Here is a 20,033-nt window from a genome sequence, read left to right on the forward strand (position 1 = left end):
CGTGCTGCTGCTTTCGCGGTCCGGGGGCGAAAACCGACCCGGCTTTGCGGTGGATGAACTCTGACATGTGCGAGCCTGTAAATTGTTTTCGAGCATCCAGGCGCGGCTGCGTGTGGACTTTGGAGGAATTGTAATTTTCCTTCGCAAAGTGATACTCTTCGGGGGCTGTCGTGTTCTATGAGGAGAGGGGAGGTGTTCAGTGTGTTTCTACATTTCGGACTCCCGGTCTGTTTAGTTTGGTGGTTTGCGGCTAGATAGAAGTGCTGTTTCTTGTCCTAATCCTAAATCAGAGGCAGATTTTTCATGTTGCTGATCAGATTACTCCTTCTGTCTGTCTCACATTCTTCCTTCTATTTTTCCTTTCGCAAACCTGAGGTAAAGCAACCAGCCTACTCTGCAATGCTGTAGTTACATTTATGGCATTAAAAATAATCTGCACGCTTGGAAGCTGTACTCTCTTTTACTAAATATGACACTTAACACTGCGCTACCTCTCCTTCAATGCACTGTTGCAGTGTTACAAGCTGGCATAGCTTTATATGTGATCTGTGTATTTTCATTAATCTTGCCCCTTGTTTCACCCACTGAAGACAAAATTCTGAGATACTTTTGCTCTACTTACAGTCTTCTAAAAAATGGCTTTAACAGGAACACAGTTACCTGTTTGGAATAAAAGTGCCACAAACATCTGCCTTTATCCTCACTCAGGAGGCACAAATGAGATACTCCTTACTTATAAGAGTTTATTTTAGGCTTCCTGCAAATCCAGGCAGCTGCAGAGACACCTTGTATATGCTGCAGCCTTTTCTGCACCTATAGATTTGCTTCTCAAAAAAAAGGAAGCCAAGTGTTTGAAGAGTAATTGAAGAGTCTGACTTCACTATCCCCACTGCCACCTTCCCCACCTTTGGCTATGCTCCAGACTTAGGGAAGCACTCCATTATGCATTAAATTAATATATAACACTTTGTGTATGTGAGGTGCACATATACTATAAACATCAGAGAAAGGCAGACTGAGATTGCACAGAATATGAGGGGCTTTATGCTGCTTTTTGTGCTGCGGCTTTTTTTTTTTTCCCCCAGCTGTAGGAAGGCCTGTTAGGTTTAAATAACAACTTGTCCAGCCCACTGTAGCAGGAGTATAAGGAAAAGTAAGTAATTACACTGCTTGTTATGCTGCTAGACTGGGTAATTAGATCTTGACTGCTGCAGGAGCTCCTCAAGAGGATATGTGCCATTCCTTTTGCCTGGACATAGAGCCAGCATACCAATTACTTAAGATTCTAGGGGGGCAGCAAGTCCGTGCCCACCATTTCCCATTAGTTGCCAGAGCTGTGAAGAAGTGAAAAGGTTTTTCCCATGCCCTCTCACTGGGGCAACGCAAAGTTTGGAAAATACCAACCCAGATCTTGCAACAGAAAGAAATACATGTTTCTGAAGGAAGTTGCTGAAGGGCTATTGTTACAAACACTTGATTAATTTACTCTGGGGAAAATGAGCAGAAGGTGCTTCTGGTTGGTGAACACCTTATTACAGCTGGAGTTGCAGCCCTGCTTCTCTCTTCTCCCTGGGAAAGAAGTCATCTTTGACTAAGCACAGCTGTATTCAAGTACTCTCTGAGTTGATTACCTCCACTTATTTTAGGTAACTTTACACTGATCTGCAAAGATTGTTGAGTCAACACCAAGAAATTGTGAGTAAGGATGAACAGAAAGAACTTTTCAAGATTACCAAAGTATACATTGTAAGATAATCATTAGGAGGAGTAAAAAAGTTATAGTTAGTTTGCAGACTTGAGGCATAGCTGTTGAACTTCTGGTTACCAACAGAACTTTTAATCTTTGATATATTCTTTCATTTAAGCCGAAGCAGATATTGTAAACATTGACCTTTAGTCTCACCAACTTTTGAAATGTTTTGCAAAAATATCTCTTTATGAACTGTGGTAGTATGGACATTAATTCCTTTGATTAAAATCTAGACATTGGTGTAACCTTTTATCAATTAGCTTGTTAAAATTTGTCTCTATATTAAAAATAAAATAACCAGAGAATTAACATTCTTCAATTTTATGAATATAAATAAAAAGTTATTACAGCAAGTTTTATTGTGCTGCCTTCTGGGCATTCTGTAATGTAGCTTTCAGTGGTGTGGTGACAATTATTTGTAAAAAGAATTATAGCTTCTGTCATACTCTTTTCTATTCTTGATCAAACTGTAGGCTTATATGTAATATTTTCGTCTGTGAAGCTTCCGTTACTAGTTATTCATTTGGCTTTCTAGCATTTTAAACATTTATTTGTGATTTTTTAATCTTTTTGTTGAAAATAATTACAAATCCTTTGCTCTCCATACATCCAGGCTACCCATAGCCATTTCTAGAATAAATTTATTGAATAATAATGTGCATCTTCCTCAGATTACAGGAAACAGTTAATATTCTGCTTTACTACTGAAATCCTAAGCTGGATCAGCAGGACTGATGCAAGTATCAGGACTGCACAGCATCCAGTTGTTTTATAGAAAAGTTTTAATTAAGCAGTTACTATTTGATGTCAACATCTTGAAAATACTGAGTAGCATTATTGACATTGTTACTCTGCTATATTATTTACATCATACTGAAACTACTAAACATTTCTGAAGTAAAAATAATATGCTTTGATATTTATACTTTGAGTTACATACATGGCAGCAAGAATGAGTTAATAGAGTTGCACGTAAGAAGTGCATTGTTCAGGGAAGAGCTGCAGGCTGTTAATGACCTGCACATGTGTACATATGCATATATATGTATAACTCCACGTGTGCTTTATTTCTCTGCTTTACCTGTGCATGTTTTCCCATTATTTGCCTATTTCACAAATTACACCTGTAATTTGGAACTTAACCACTTATTTATTTTTGTGCATACCTCCAGTAACTGCACTTAAAACTACTGTAAATGCCTGTAAATTTTACAGTAATGTACAAAATACTAATCAATAACAGGCATAATACTGAGAAAATACTGTAAGTCATTGTACAAATAAAGAGTATGGAAGATTACTGTTGTCAGATTTCAATAATTTAGCTTTATAATTTATCATTTTACATGATTAGGGTTGATTGTGTTCTGAACTTCTTGTGCTTTATGTTTTGCTTAGGTGATGTGAATTGAAAAAGAAGCAGTTCTTGTCCTTTTACTAGCCTGCCAGCCTATTTCTGATCAAATAGTATCCACAATTTGTGATTGTTTTTATAGTCTATGATTCTTGTTCAGCATTTGATATGCTAATCAAATGCTCTACCTCCTGGCATATAATTTTCAAACACTCAAATATCCCTGTAGTTTTTTATACTTAGGAAGCTGGATAATCAATACATTGAGTTTCCAAATAACCTCCTCCTTAAACTCATTATAGCTGGAAGACTGAGGTGTTGTGCTGCCACTTTACCATCATTTTAGGGTGTGTTTTATAGTTTATGGGAGGTAAAGCTAGAGAGTGGATAGAGAAAGCAAGGGTGTTGGGGCTAAAGTTTTTCCAAGTAGAACCTCTCTACTTGGAGATAATGTTTTACAGGGAATAGTATGATCTCTTTTAGGAAAATAAACTTGTGCTGCTGCTCTCTGAAGTGTTCTCCATGTTCTCTTTGTACATAGAGGGGACTTCAGAGGTGTTTATCTAAGGTTTTTCAAAGGTTCTGATTTTCATAAAATTAAACCAGCAAAACCCAGGAGGCATTATTGGCTGTATAGTCATCCTGCTGTTTTGAGAATACTGTATTTAGAAAATTAGTTTGACATAAAGTCAGACCATAAAACTTATGAGTTGTTGTTTCTGAAAAAGATGTAATGTGTTCTCTGCTATTTTTTTTGCTTTTACACATTCCATTATAAAACTGCAAGTATGTATGTGTACTTCATTGGGTGCCTGCTAATTTTCAAAGCAATTTTGACATCTTTCTGAGAAACTGTTTCAGTTGCTGCTCTGAGGTTAAAAAAAGTTCTTACTCATTGAGGGCAAATATTAACTGCTTCCTTAGATAGTGGTTCATAAATAATTATTTTGGGGTGAATTAATTCATACTTCTGAAGTACTGAAGGTACAGAGGCTTCATAATTCCACTGATGAGATTTGTCACATCTTACTCATCTTGCTTTAGGTGTCAAAAAAATGGGGTGGAATTCAGGCTATGTAAAAGGAGATGTATACAGTTAGATGTCTAAATGAGAGCTGGATTGCTAAGCTCTACAACTACAGTTAATGGAGACAGAGATCAGAATGTGGCTGCTGAGGCCAAGGTGCCTAGTGTCATTTTGGTTTTGTGGTGTCATACTTGCTCTCCCATTTCCAGTCCAGACTGGTGCAGGTCTCTTGCAAGTCCTCTCTGCCTTGTCATGTGTGCACATGTTAGATGTGACACCAGCTCCCAAAGTTTGAAAAACTGGGTCTTACTCTTGCTAATACAGGTGCTGGAGTCCAGAGAGCTATTTATCTTAAAATAAGGAAGACACTTCAATAGCACTTATTACGTCTTTTAGGTGCCTCAATCCTGTTTGGACGCCAGCTGCAGAAGGGTAGGGGACTCCCACAGATCCTGTGCTGTACCTGCCAGCCCTGTGCAGGGGTCTTGCATAATCCAGGGCATCCAGAATGACACCACACAACCTTGCTTAGATAAATTAATTGTTCCTTAGGTGCCCAGCCAAAGCTTATCCTCCAGGATCCCTCTGGATCAGGAGAAGGAGACAGACACTAAATTGTAAGAGATGTCTTATACATCTGTGTGGGTTTTCTTTTTTAATTGGGAGGATTAATCTTTCTGGGGGATGTCCATCTTTCCTGAATGGCTATGGAGAGTGCCAAGGCAACTTGATTAGCTTTCAAGTGGCTGCAGCTAGGCACAGTGAAATGTATCCTGTATTTCATGTCATAAACAGCTACTTTCTAAATACTTTGTAAACAGAATCTCAAAGTTACCTCATGCAGGAAATCATAATTGAGTTGTGACATTTTGCTTTGAAGATTCAGATGGAGAAATTGAGTTGTACTAATAGATTGATTGCATAATCATTTTTATTGAAAGCAAGTTTTCTAGCTAGAAGACTCGTGTGCAATTCTTATAAATTGTTCACAAACTACAAGAGTATAAAATAGAATATAGAACTTCATGCACTGATCTTTGCTTTTGTATAGTTTATAATGTAATGTATGTAGGGAGAACAGTAGATCATACTACAGAGATATGGCAGATAGACCATATAAGTAATGTTGTGTGTAAATGTGTGTTTGAATGATAGTATAGGAGCTAAAAAAAAAGGAAGAAAATTAAAGATATACAGCTCAAAGAGGGAAATACCTCCTGAGGCCAGCATTGCCCTGCGAAGAGTGCAGTCACTATGCTGGTGAGCAGCCAGCAGCCAGCCACTAGGAGACAGCAGCAATGGGTACTTCTGCTGGAGGACATCCTGACAGGTTACCTGCCCTCTAGTTGCTAGCTAGCAAGAAGAGCATCTTTCCTTCTAATCCTCTGTTTTGGCCTCATCTGTTTTTCTTCCTCAGGACAGTACCCGTGAACTCCCCCAGCCTGCCTCACTGTCTCTCCACTCCTCTCATGTTTGTAGTTCCTGTTGACAGAGAGAGATAAGTGCTTGTAGCAGACAGTGTGATAGGAAAACGACTCCTGTTTGGCCAGGGGAGCTGATGACAGGCCTCTGCTTATCTGCAGAGGAAAGCAGCTGCTGTGAAGGGGAAGAAGTACCTGCTTATGCAGAGACAAGGAGGTAGTTCATGTTGCTGGAAGGTGGCAATAAGCTTTTTTGAAAGCCAGCTCCAACTGCCAACGTTGAATCATCCAGACTTGGATGATGAAATAGATGCAATATGTGATGACAACAATCTGGAATAATTGCAAACATTTCAGGGGAAAAAAGGGAATTCAAAGTGGTGTTTATAAATTCGAGTAATGGTTCTAAATAAAGAAGGGGCAAGCACAAAGTGCTACATTTTGCAAGGAGGGAAGAATCCAGTATTTTAAAATGATAAAGAATTGGCTGAGCAGCAGCACAGGAAAAAAAATAAAAAAAAGAATGTGGAGGTTTTACTGAACCTTTTCTCAAGCAAGTGAAAAAATTAACCCAGGTCACAAGTGCAACACAGTTGAAAAAAAGGTGCAGTTTATTCTCAAGTACCTGAATAAATAAGAATATCATTCACAAGACACCGGGCTTTCTCTGTCTGCCATCAGTGAAGCCGCTGTGCCCAGTGTTTTTGCACTGGCTTCCAGAAAGATGGAAACCAACAGGAGGTCTAAGGAAGGGAAACAAATGTTTCTAATGAAAATAATTAGAAAACAGGGCATATGCAGCAATGTTGAACTAAATGGATTTGTTTAGCACTGAAAAATAGGATGGAGAAGAGGACATAAATTTGCCAGTATGTGGGAAGCTGGTGGTGAGAGGGTGATCAGCTGCTCTCTAGAACCAATTGAAGTAAGACCTGTAGAAATAAATTGATTTCAGATTAGCTAGCTGCATTTGTTGTAAAAATCTCCTTTGCTGTAGTTTTCAAGAAGAGACTAGAAAAACCTCTTTTGATGGTATTGCCCTTGCCTCTTCTGGAATGACTGGGCTAACTGATGCTTTGAGACCATTTCTGGCACTGTGACTTCTGTGAATCTGTGCTCTGATTTGATTATTATTTCTGTCAGTGCTCCTCTGAGGTGTACACACTAGTGTGTCTTGTGGTTTCAGATGTCTTTGCTGGTCTCATGCTGATGCTGCAGAAGATCAGGAGTTTCCCATAGGTCATTTGTCATATGAGATGTCATTAGTTACCAGCATAACGTACATCTCTTCATGGTGTTCTCAGAATCCTTGCACTGATTGCAACAGGCGTTGCATGTATGTCCTTTCAGATATACCGGTCATAAAATAAAGAGCTGTAACGTACAAGGTCAGGACTTCTGTGCATGTAACCATAAGTAAATTTTTCCTTCTGTTGACAGCCCAAGTCATGAAGAAATACAGTAATTTGAGTTAGATAGGAGTGGCAAATTCACAGAAACTTTATGGATTTATATCAACTCTATGCCTAGCAATTTTCCCCATTCCTTTCAAGACAGAAGAAAAGAGAGAAGGCAAAGAGTGTTATTTATATGAAGAGTTCTATTCATGCACTAGGTACTTATTTGGATAATTCAATGTCTGCAGTCATACAGAAAGCATAGTAATTTCATAAAGGCACAGCAGACAGTGCCATGCTCGGCAGAAGACAACATACAAACATAGGAATCTCCATGACATATCTGACTAAAGGTCCACCCAGCCAAGTGTCCTGCCTCTGATACTGGTCGGTAGTGGACGCTTAGGGAAGAATAGTTAATCGTTCTTTGGTGTGCTCTTACAACTTCTCATGATTCATGACTTGAGACTTCCTGAGTCTCAAGACACTCAGACCAGTTTTTGTTTAGGTGTCACCAGAGCCTTTGGAACATTTAGTAACAATACACTTTTCCCCACAGTTTTCATTTTAATAAAGATTTGATTGTTTAAACTCAGGTAGTATCAAGTGGAATCCATCAATACTGAAGGATAATAAAAACTTTCAGTGGAAGAGATTGAGTAATATTTAGTTACCATTAGGGAGTTTAGCTTATCCAGAACAAACTTATTTTTTTCTCCCCTCTGACACAGTCATAAAAAATAGCTGGGAGAAGAGTCATTTCAAAAGGAGAGTTCATTTAATATTTGTAATTGAATTTCACAGTTCCTTATAACTACAGATATTGCAAGGAAAAAATCCCCAAGTCTAGGCGTGTCTAATTCATTATTCAATATTATGGATTTGAACCAATAATTTTGGCAAAATAATTTGTTCTCTTAGCAGTTAGGAAGCGGTTACAGGTTGCTGGGATAATGTAACCTGCAATATGAGTGTAATATCGCGTACAGCAGAGAGGGGAGGCAGAACAGCTGTGCTGGGAGGTCTGCAGTTACACTGGGTAATTGGCAGTTCAATAGCAGTTAATGACTTTTTTCTTTATATGAATATGAATGTTGAATTTTCATTAGTTCATGGGTATGTCTCCATGGCACAATACAGCAGTCTGCAGGTACCTCTGGTGCAGCTAGTGCAGCTTCTGGAAGCTGTGAAGTTGCATCAGTACAGAGCTCTGTACAGGATGGTTGTATCAGTGGGAGTTAGGTCCTTGAATACAGCTTGTTTCACAAGCTTTAGGTAGGTTATCTGTGCATGGCCAGCATCCAGCCAAAGCTGGCTAATCATCAGAGCTCTCCTTAACAGAGCAAAGCATTTCCATAAAACAGTAGTTTTTTGTTCTGAGATGCATGTTTAAGACACTGAGGATAACTGGCCCTCCAGAAGTGCCTGTCTGCAAGTGCTAACAGGGTAATGGGATGGAGAAGACAATGAGGAGCTGACTGTCCTAGGGTAGATGCTCAGTTTTTAATTAATCTTGGGATAAATTCTGTCTATTGTTCCTCCTTAACCTGCCTTTTGGAAGGTAAATAGAAGACCCTGCTGAACTGGCACACAGTTGATCTTTAGCACCACTAAGTAATTCCACCTAGCAGGTTAATGCATGCCAAATTCTGTACACAGTCTGGACTGTGGAGGGTTTTTCAGGTAGAGTTTGTGTGAGTCCTGAATCAAAATACGTGTAGGGCAGAAAAGATGACCTTTGAAAGCAAGCTCAAATCCATGTGTTTAAAAATAGCTCATTCCTTGCTCTTTTAATTGAAATGTAAGGTAGCCCCACTATCGCACTCTACTGGCCTGTTAACCCTAAGGTTACTGGAAAGGAAGAGCTTCATTTCTTTTATTTTGAGTCAGACATGGCTGTTTCCTGATAACGAGGGATATTTTAACATCTCCCATTCAGGTGGTTACTTACAGGCTTAGCACATGAGCCCATTGCTTAGTTATCATGTCAAACGTTGGGTTGTAATCCAGTTCACAGGCCACATGAGCTTGGTTGGGCAGGGCCTCCACTCTTTGGGACTGGGGTGGTGCAGAATCAAAGAGCTGAAAGATTTCCTTTCCAAGAGCTGAGCTTGAGCTTGGGAAGCTGTGTCCCTCACATATTTTTGTGGGGGAGTAAGTCTGGATAGGTAAGAAATTGAATCTGCCAGAACTGGAATGCTGAAATGGAAACTAGTGGAAACACTTTCTCTGCTTGATCAAAAGCTATCTTGTAAGCAGACAGGTATTTTTTGTGATGGTTTCTGTTGCCATTCTGCCTTTTAAAATGCACTGAATTTTTGAAGTTAAAAATAATAGGTAATAAAAAAAATGCATTTCAATGCTGAGTTCTAGGACATGCAAACTCAAGATGAGAGCATTGTGTAATGCAGTAAGTCTTGTTATTCATTAAAGATACAGAAAATGAACTCGGGCCTTTTTTTTGTAACATAACACAATGATATGTCTGTGTTTCTTTGCACCAGCAGTGATTTGCTTTAGCTTCTGACCTCCTGGGCTAGTCAGATAATGACACTTGGCCTTTTTAAGCATTTTCCATTAATGTAAAATAGGTTTTCTATTTGGATAACAAAAATATCTCCCAAACCCACTGGAATTTTGCATAGCAGAATGTTAGCAGGACTTGCAGAATAAATATAACTCTTGATTTTGTTTTCAGAAGGACTGCATAAGCTATAGATCTTCTAGGTTTAAGATTTGTGTTGCTTCTGATAATCTTAAGGAATGTCAAGACTTCTGTGCTTGAGCACGATGCCTGAGTGCAGAGACAAGCTCATTATATGTTGATCAGTGGCATAAATTCGGTGCAGTCATGCTTGAGTACTTGTGGGAGGGTAGCACGTGCCAGGTTCATTCCCAGAAGGCAGTTTGGATGCAGCTACTTGTGCTTTGAAATAAGTAAACTCATCTAGGTAAGAAGGAACTTGAGGTGGCATCTAAACCACTACACTGGGCAGCTAAAGCAGAAGAAAGTAGCAGAGTCCCCTACACAGCCTTTGTTAGACACCTAGAACATAGGTGCAAGCTAATTGCCTGAATGAGCTGGACTGGACTTCACTGTTACCTCATGTGACAGAGAAAGCAGATTGTCCTTGGGCAGTACAGGATTACAAAACGTGCAGGGAAGTATTTAGCAGTAGCTGTGTGTTTGTGTGACGAACGAGAGGTGATTAAGAGAAATTAATTTTAAGGAGGAAATATTTCATTTCCTTTTAATCAAAAAATTGTGTCACCTTTGGCATTTCTTCCATTTTTTTTCTTCAGAAAAAATGGTTGAGCTTGCTTGAGAATAGATTAGCTATTTTGAAAATGTTGATTATCTGCTTACAATTCTTTTTATAAACCCTCCCTCTTAAACTGATGGAAAAAAAAGAGGAATAAAAAGACGGGCAGTGAATTAGAAAATGCATTTATGATAGTTGATCAGCTTATCTTTCCAGTGGACCCACTTTAGTTGCAGGCTCATGTATTATTAACCTGACTATAAAGTACTGCATCACAGTTGATACTGTACATCTTTCCCAGCATACCCATTTATGTGGTGTTAGGTGCCTTTTGAATTGGATGCTGATGCAGTAATTTGGAAAGGGGAGCCAGAAGTTTGCATAAAGTAATCTTGTTATCCATTAGTGAGGTATTTCTTTCTCTTTACATTAAAAAAAAGAGAGATTTTGGCCTCTGAAGAAGATCCCTTTGCTTAGGCTTCCTAAAGAAGTAATCGAGCCCTAAGATTCCTGATCTTATCCCTTTCCTTCATTAGTTACATCTAAAGGATCTTGTTTATAATCTTGCCTTATATTCTTCTAATTTACCCACAGAGACAGATGTATAATGTTATTTAGTAACCTGCTGGCACAAAAGCTTCTGTATGGGCAAAGTGGTTTAACTGAAAAAAGATTTATTCCACTCAGATATAAGTATACCTATTAATTTGACTGCTGGTGCTCACTGAACAGCTGTCTTTAAGACAGAAGTCATAGTAATTTGTTACTACTTTTCCCTAAAAGTCCCTGAATGATTTTTTTTTAATAGCTCAAGAAAGTGACCAAATCTCATGAGGCTCATGTATGAATCTTCTGCAATTTTTCTTTCTCTTCCCTCTTGACTCTTGATTATTCACATCTATTGTGCTGTAAAGCAGGAGGCTGCATTTTTCTCATATTTTTCCAGTCTAAAAAAAAAAAAAAAATCTGTTGTGGGAAAAGCAGATCCCTGTGTCTCCCTGAAAAGATTGCTGAATTTAGCTAAATACAAATGTACCGTGCTATTTTCTGTTACACAATTAGCTAGTCCTTCTGAGCTTGACTGCAGCCGATGCTTGCTACTGCGTAGCATGGTAATAAATGAGTTCTAAAATTCTCTGCAACACTATATGCTATTTGATTATCACATTTACAGAGCAGTATTGAATGTCACCTGCACCCTACTATGTGTGGCATTGTTGACTTCTGTGTCTCTTTATATGCTAATATATTATTGCGACCTCCCTCACGATGATAAAACTGAAGCAACCCTGAAATAAAATGTTGTGATGAGTTTACACTTAATAGCAGATCACTTCTGAAGGAATTCTCTTAAAATGCAGCAATAATGCAGTAACAATGCTGAAGATTCAGGAGATAGATGTAGTTAATTGCTTCTAAAGGACACATAATGAAATGCTACCTTTCAAAGATGAGTGATAAATCTTCGGATGTACGGAAATAGTGTGAAGAATTGACTAAATGTAATGTTGATGAAGGCAATCAAAGGATGAAAGTGTCAGGGTTACTTTTCAATCTGTCATTGAATTGTGGTCATCTATCACTGCAACCAGATCTTGTCCTAGCTTCCACTGAGACTACTGGGTTTCCGTGTTTTTCTCCCTGTTGTCCCTTGCTGAATTTTCATGTCTATCACTCTCCAGTCATCTTTTTGTCAGGCATTTTTTCATCAGTTCTTGCAGCACAACCAACCCACTGCCAGTTAGACTTTCTCATATTCTTCAAGATGCCCTTGCCTACTGCTGGCTACCCAGCCTCATCACTCAATGCTCAGCTTCAGATCCTTTCCTCTGTCTCCTTTTCTACTAGTGTGGCATGGCTGTTGGTACAGGCACGTTTGCTTCTTTGAAAACAGAAAGTGCTTTTTTTTAATGATACTGTTGTGCTCTATCTTGTTTATTTATTTTGACTCGAATAACAGACATTTATGCCATATAAATAAATGTAAGAAGTGTCAAATTTGTAGAAGATTTGAGGAACCAGAGCTTTACAAAAAAATTCTGCAGTTTATTTCTACCTGTGGTTTTGCTGTAGTGAGCCATACTGTAAACTGTAACTGTTTCTAATGGCGTTAAACAGCACAGGGAAGGAAGGTGGTGGAAATGTTCAATGTTTAGATTACTGTAAGATCATAGTGGAGTGAAAGTTTGATTTTACTTGTTTATCGTTGCACAGCAGGGACCAGGTTATCTTTATTGTTTTTCTCAAAAAACAAAACATTGGCAAATAGGCACTCAGAAGGAGTTGTAGTCTCCGTGTGATCAAAAAACATGTATTCAATATTCCTCCAAGACATTTATTTTATTGATTTGACTGGAAAAACTCCAGAGGAGACTATATAAGCATGTTATGTTATATCAGACTTCTGAGCAACATGTCTTCCTTTCCTTTCCAAGGAAAAAAAGAGTGTCAAATTTGGCTATCACATGTGGTGATGCAATTTCAGTAGTGTCAAAGGGAAGATGCCTTGGCCCATTGTCTGTAGGCTGTCACACAGACAGGCAGAAACAAAGCAATCCATCATTAATGCCAATATCCTCACCATCAGCTTATCCCATTGTGCCTTCATGGGATGGCACAAGAGCTACAGATGCACCAATTGTCACGCTAAGACTGGAATTTTTAAGCAGTTCAGTATCATAGCCTGGATTTTTGGGTGCTTTGAAGGGGGAGAAGTGGCTATACCTTCCATCCTATGTATATTCCCTGAAAAACTAGGACCATACCATTTTGAGTATTGTAGTGTGTTAAAAGCAGCAGTAGAATTACATGTGATTGCAAGATTAAATTAAGAAAAAAGCCATTGAATCTTCATTTCTTTGAAAAACTTTTTTTCAGACTTTACTTCTGTTGAGTGTCCCAAGGTCCATACAAATTTTAGGTCTTGTTCTGCCCTCTCCTTGTTTCTAAAAGCAGCAAAACATGTAGCAGAACTGCAGCTGGTACTCGGTTCAACATCTTCATACACATTGGAATGGTATTACCCCTTACCTTTGCAAGAGTATTAGCTGGAGTTCTCAAGTGCTGTTGTGTTTCTAAAACTTGCCCCTTTGCATTAATCAATTTACAGCTTATCTTTGTTGTTAATCAAGTGTTCTCTTTAGTGGCTACCAACTGTAATGCCAGTCATGATTCCTTCTGATATATTGTCTAGCATTGTGCTGTAGCTTTTGTGTATGAACGGGGCTTTTTTTAATCCAGAGATCTAGAAAATAGCCAGATCCTTCTCTAGAGTGTAGCTGTTGCTTGTCTCAGTGCAAGAGAGAAATATAAGAAGCTGAAGATTCCCTTTTGGCATGCTGTTGGAAATACCCCCCTGGAGCTAATACCCTCTTTCCATCTCAGTGGCATATGGAGAAAGCTTGTCAGGATGAGCAGAGGACGGAATTCATGTGCAACATGGTCTGTTTGACACCTAGATGACTCTGCAGCACCTTGTTTCTATAGTCCTTGCTCTGCTGCAGTGCAGCTGAGCATACATGGGAGCTGGCTCAGTCTGGCCGCTTCGGGATCAGAGGGACGTGACAGTGATTTAAGACAATTTTTCCCGTTTTTCCATTCAGCTGTTCTGTAAGCTCTATTTGATGAAGATCCAATCACTACATTTTCAAAGCAATATCTTCTTAGTCCTTTTCAAGCAAAACTCCCAGGTAAAAATACAAAAACTGAATAAAAAGTTGTATTTGACTCAGTGTCTAGTATCCATCATCAGGTCCAACACCAATTTTTTTCTTGGTTTCCCTTCATGGGAGTAAATGAACTAGAGCATTAGACACAATAAAAGGGGGAAAAAAGTGTTTTATTAATTATTTAATGATCTCTAGAGGCTCAGTGTCATTTAAAGTTAGTATGTATCCCAAAGAAATTATTTAAGACTTTACAGTTCAGCAGTTACTGGAGAACCACAAAGAAATGCCCACAGGAAATGAATTTCCCTACCTGTGTTCATGTGTTTGTGTGTGTATGTCTCCTTCTACTGTCCCACCACAATTCTGAGCTCCTTCTCTTGACTGCTGTGAAAAAGGCAGAGAGGACACACACACAGACACTGCTGCCTGTAGGCTACTTCACAACACTTTTGGAAAATGCTCTTGGGCACCTGGAAGTCCAACCAACCCTACAAATAAATTCTTGGAGTGCTTCATAGGGTGGTTTTGGCCCCTGCCAGCTGGTGCTCCCTCAAAGGCTTGCCAGGTGCTACGCAGGAGTCTGCACAGGCCAGAGACACTTCTGATACCCAGCTAGTGTGATGCCACCCCTTTTTGGAGGGTGAGAAAATCTAATAGTAAGGACTCAAGATACTCTTGCCAGATGGTCTCGGTGCCGGAGTATATGTTTAATATTCTAGTCATGTTTAAACCACTAGTAGAGACGCAGCCGTAGAGTCTCTTTGAGAAATTTATATACTGACCTATAGGCCTAATAAATTCAGCTTTTTTTTTTGTACCAGATGTACTAGCTGTACTACATTGAGCCTTATTAAAAACATCCTCACTAAGCCATACCTGTTGAACTTTTAAACAAAGGGGAATTCTCAGAAGGAATTCAGAGCTGGTGAGAAGCCCACAGTTTTCTGTGACAGCAGGCTCCAGTGATATTTGCAGCTCAGCTTTTCCCAAAGAATTCTTTTCTGAAGGAAATGCATGACTCAACAAGCCTGAGACCTATAGCTGCTGCTGCACTGACAGGTTGTCTCTGTTGGGTGTGATGTCCAGCCCTGTGGATGTTATTACTCTACACTTTTCATCCTTGGCACCACCAGAGCCTTTCTGTGGTGCAAACTTTCCTTCCACTTTCCCTTGTAGCGCTCCGAAGAAATACTTGCTGCTCACTGTGCGTGAGAGACGAGGGAGAAAATGTCAATAAAGTTAACACAGATGAAAACTTCTTTGATGTGTACTGATCAAACCAGGATTTTTTTTTATTTTTTTTTAATGCCATGTAGACTTATTTTGCAGGCTTTATGTTAACAAAAGTGGGAAACTGTCTATTTTGGAAACACGTCAGTGGAGAGTGAAGCCAACTGTCATCTCCGTTTATAACAATCTGTAAGATAATGATTAAAAAAAGCTTTCTCCACACTGAGCTGATCAGACCCACCTGCATGGTTTGAAGACTGACTTGCGAGCCTCTCATGGAGTCCAGAAAGTCTGATTCTGCCCAAATATCTCTTTTCTAGTGAAGAGCCTGGCAAGTGAGATGTGAGTAGGGGGTAGATAGTTTACAAAACCAAGGTACAAATGCTGTATGTCCGTAAAGGAATTGATTGCCAGAATGTCATATTAACTGTGTGTTTGAAATAACTGTGCAAATTAATTGCCATTGCTAGGTTCCAAAGTTCCATCTAAAGGAGTTAAAGAGTCTTGTCGTGTGGGGCCACAGACAAGAAAGGAGGCATGCCCTACATCCTTCAGAAGACCAGTGACAGGCCCTGCTTTCCTGAGATTTGATCTGGTTTTTGGTGACAGAGTCTGGGACTGTGCAGCCCAGTAGGTGCAGATCTGCAGAATGCAGCTGGGTGCTTGTTGTCCATGTTAACTGCTTCTGCTGGGACTTTGCTATGTACAATTGGTTCTGGTTTGGTTCAGTGGCTGCATAATAATTCACAACTGGAGTTGTAGGTGTGCTTATAGATAGTACCTCTGGTCTGGGGCCATCCAAAAGGAGTCAAGTTGGCATGCTCCCAAACAGCTTTGCAGCATGAACCAAAGTATGGTAAGGGAGAGTATTTAGGAGAGTCACTTCAAAAGCACATTCTCAATTTGAACTACAATGCTAATATAAATAGCTCAAAGACATACTGACTCCCATTTTTAGAATGAATTGTCATTTCAGTTTGGGACAGAAGCACATCCCCATCTGATGTGTTATTTATGTATCGCTCAATTCACAACTAGTAGGGAAGTGATATCTTCAGCTCTGCTATATACAGGAAACTGTGCTAAACAGGTGTAAGAATTGCTGTATCAGCTCATACCAAAGGTCTTCTGACCCAGTATCTTATCTCTGACTGGGACTATTACCAGACGTTTAATGAATAGCTAAAAAAAGTGATAGTTCTCTGGAAAAATCTTCCAGCCTCCATGATTTTCAGTTCACGAATATCTGTATTTGCAGTTGGCTTCTTAATGCTTAAGCTAAGGGAAATTAAAATAAATTATTGTGCTTCTTCAGCTAGTGTGCACCTAGATAAAGGAGATCTGTAGTTTTTGGCCACGTTTTTCCTTGCAGATGATACTTTCTACAGCGTATTCTTGCTACTCACGTCATTATCATTGTTAGTTGTGCTTGTTAAATGCCCAAACCTGTCCAGTGTTCATCAGTGACATTGCAGTGAAAACTACCCCTGTGTACTCCTGCAGATTTCTGGAAGTTGCTTGCTTTCACTGTTTCCTCTGAATGACAGAAAACTTCCAATGTACAAACAGTATAAAGCGATGTGTTGTCTGTGGCTAAAGAGGAAAAACTTTAAACTCTTCCATAAATTTCTGGACTTTTCTAGTTCAGAAATTTCAAGACAGCAGTTTGTTTATTTTAAATTGCACTAGTCCTCAAAAATCTGTCTGAAGTAACGTTTGATTTATGCTATTGGGAATTCAAGACGAGAAAATCCGAATGTCTTTGGATATTCAGTCATGGATTAATTTATGTCTGAGACTGCTTTTCCTCAAGCTCCTTTTGCATACAGTATTGAGCTCTACAGTGTATGGGATAGGCGTGTGTAATCCCTGAGATGAGAGTTTCTGATGACTTCAATGAACTTTAAAAAAAGAAACTGTAATACATTTTGAAAGCTGTATTTTTTAATGCAGAAGAGGAATTGAGAGCAGACGCGGTGTTCTTTCAAGAAGTCTTGACTCCTCCCTTTTCAAAAAGATAAAGCTTCAGAACTAAGTCATTGTGAAATCTAGGACAGAAAACTGAATAGCCATCAGCATTAACTATTACATCTTGTGAAATGGGCAATATCAGTTTTATTTGCAGCATAAAAAGGTGGAAAACAGGATATTTATCATGTAAATATCAGGGCATGGTTGAGGTATGGCCCCTGGAGACACACACCCGTATTGAGTAGTTGGTGATGAGTTCCCAGGTGTCTCAGGTTAGACATAGTCTGTGGTTCCAACTACACACAGACCTTTCACTGACACACAGTTGTAGTATCTCAGCATGTGCTATCTCACTTTCTTCACCTCAGCATCTTCTTTGCTGTTATCTACCCCGGCACCTGTATGAAGTTTTCCAGAGAAGTCAATCATTGTAGCCTTAGGTGTGCTGAAGAGCAAGAGCAAAGTAGAGAGTGGAAAGGCAAAGGGAGAAGCTAATCCTCACAATAGTTTTCTTAGTCTGTTGTGATGCTTCAGACTGCTCAAATTCTTCTCTAGTCGGTTATTTCAAGGTGTTGCAAGACTGTTTTGGCAGAATGACTAGATGATGCAAGGGACATCACATGTGCTGATATGTTCTCCACCCCTCCTTAACCACAGCTTTGAGGTGTCAGGCTCCAGTGTGGATTCTTGCTATGATCAGGTAGGCAGACAACAGACTCAAGGTGCCTTTTGAGGAATTAGAGCTCTTATTCTTGCAGGGTGTGAAGAACGCCTGTAGAAGGCTTCCAAAAGACTGGAAGGTGGGGAGGAGGACATCAAGTAGTAGACTTGTTGTGAAACCCAGTCTCTGTTGAGGCCACTTCCAGATGCAAACCATTAATTGAGCTATGTGGGAACTAGATCATCCACTTAATGGCAATTCAATTATTTACATGTTTGTTTTGGCTTAGAATTGACATAATTTTAATATTTAAATATTTGCCATAGAACTTATTTTAAAGAGTATTTCTTGGGAGAAATCAAAACGTTTTTATTAGAACGCTGATTTTTTTTCTCAATGTAGTGCTCATTTATTATGAAACTATACTGAAATATTTACTGAAATACTGTAAGCAAAACATAGATTTTCTTAAATTTTTTTTCTAAATGACATTTTGTCAGAATCAATATACGCTGGCAGACAAAGTATAATTTTGATGCCATAGTACTTTTTAGTAATGTGGAAACAACAATGGTTCTATTGGATTCTGCTCATTATGGTGCTGAGCACTCCAGCAAAGTAAAAGTGTGTGTAACAAAACTGGCATCTGTGTGCCTGCTGAATCTGTATAGTACAAGTGGGAAAATAAAGACTTAAAATAGCCTTTATTTACTTACTGCTGTGTAGGAACAATGGTGGAGCTAACTCCAGGAATGCAGAAGTATATTGAAGCCTGATACTTCGAGTTCTTATTTTCACTGTTAGTTTAGACAGCACAGGTAACACCAGTGTTCTAGCACGTGATGATCACACCTTTGCTTTGTAACTGTATTTCATGTCATGCTCTAGCAGATCTGTGCTTGAAATCAATTTATTAGATAGATATGCTCAGTCATTTATGTGTTTGTTTATTTGTCAAGATTTTTTCCAGAGAGGCTTCTGTGGAACAGTTTAGTCCTTCACAGTGGGATTCAGTTGCATCAGATACTTTCAGAGAAGTACACATTACATACCTATTAAATATTTCTTTGAGAATTTATAGTTAAAATAATTTCTGACTGATTAATTAAAAAGATAGGGTATGAATATACATGATTGGGCAGACCTTTATGATCCATTACATCCACTCAACAAATTTCTACAGATTTTAGAGTATTATTTGCTTTATTAAGTTAGCTGAATGAGTATGTGAAGAATACATGGGTCAGTATTTGGTCCTCCTCACTCTGGACAGGGGCAGATGCAAAGGGGTGTTAGTATCTTTTCCCTGATTAGCATTAGAACAGGATATAGCAGCCAGCGGTGTGTGTACAGCTATAACTGCCTATCCTTATACACACAGTAAGCTGCTTGAACTGAAGCAGAACCTCACTAAGTGCATTTTTCTACACTGGGATTGTAAAAGTCATTAACTGATGCATGCTTAGATTGTGCCATTAATTCCTAGGTAAGACCATGGGTGTCACGAAAATCACAGAAAGCCCTCGACTCTCAGGATAGACTTATTACTGAGGCCATACTGGGATAATTTCATACTCCTCGAGATCCTGCTGTCATGCTTACAGTCCAAGCTCAGGAAAGGAGCTCCAGGTGCATGCAGTGATGTGGCTTTTGTAAAGACCATGGCATCACAGTGGAGTGTTTGCTACTGGAGCAGCAAGTCAGCTTTGGTAATTACTCTGAAATGGAGGCTGAATCTCCTGTTTGATGCATAATGTGCCCATTTATTTTTTGCGGTAGAGTCATTAAATAAGTTTTTTTACACATTAACTATCACAGAAAGTATATATTTTATGTCCTCAGTAATGTATGTAGCTATATATATTACTGAATTAGAGTAAGGAGGAAAGTAAGTATTCCAGTTGAAACTGAAAGCCTGTCTTGAAGTTGTAGCATTTTCAGTGCTGTCTTCCAGGGAGACTGCCTGTAGCTGGCAATGATCTGCCTTCTCGTCAGAACCTCCTGAATTGCTGAAGAAAGTGGTTTTGCCTCTTTTTGGTGCTGACACAGGATATACATCTCAGACATTGGTCTGCTTCCTCTGTCAAGCACCTGATAGAGGTGACAAACTCAGTGCATCACTGAAATCACCTCTTGACCCAATGTGTGTGCCGCTATCTGGAATAACTCACTCAGGAAGTTAGTGATGCTAGGACATTTTATATCAATTGGGAATTTGTTTGTTTTGGTAGTGGTTTGTTTTTTATTATTATTTTATTTTTTTAATTTTTTTTTTAATTAAGATGCTGTAT

The sequence above is a fragment of the Merops nubicus genome, unplaced genomic scaffold (assembly GCF_000691845.1).
Source record: "Merops nubicus isolate BGI_N331 unplaced genomic scaffold, ASM69184v1 scaffold3857, whole genome shotgun sequence".
Lineage (NCBI taxonomy): Eukaryota > Metazoa > Chordata > Aves > Coraciiformes > Meropidae > Merops > Merops nubicus.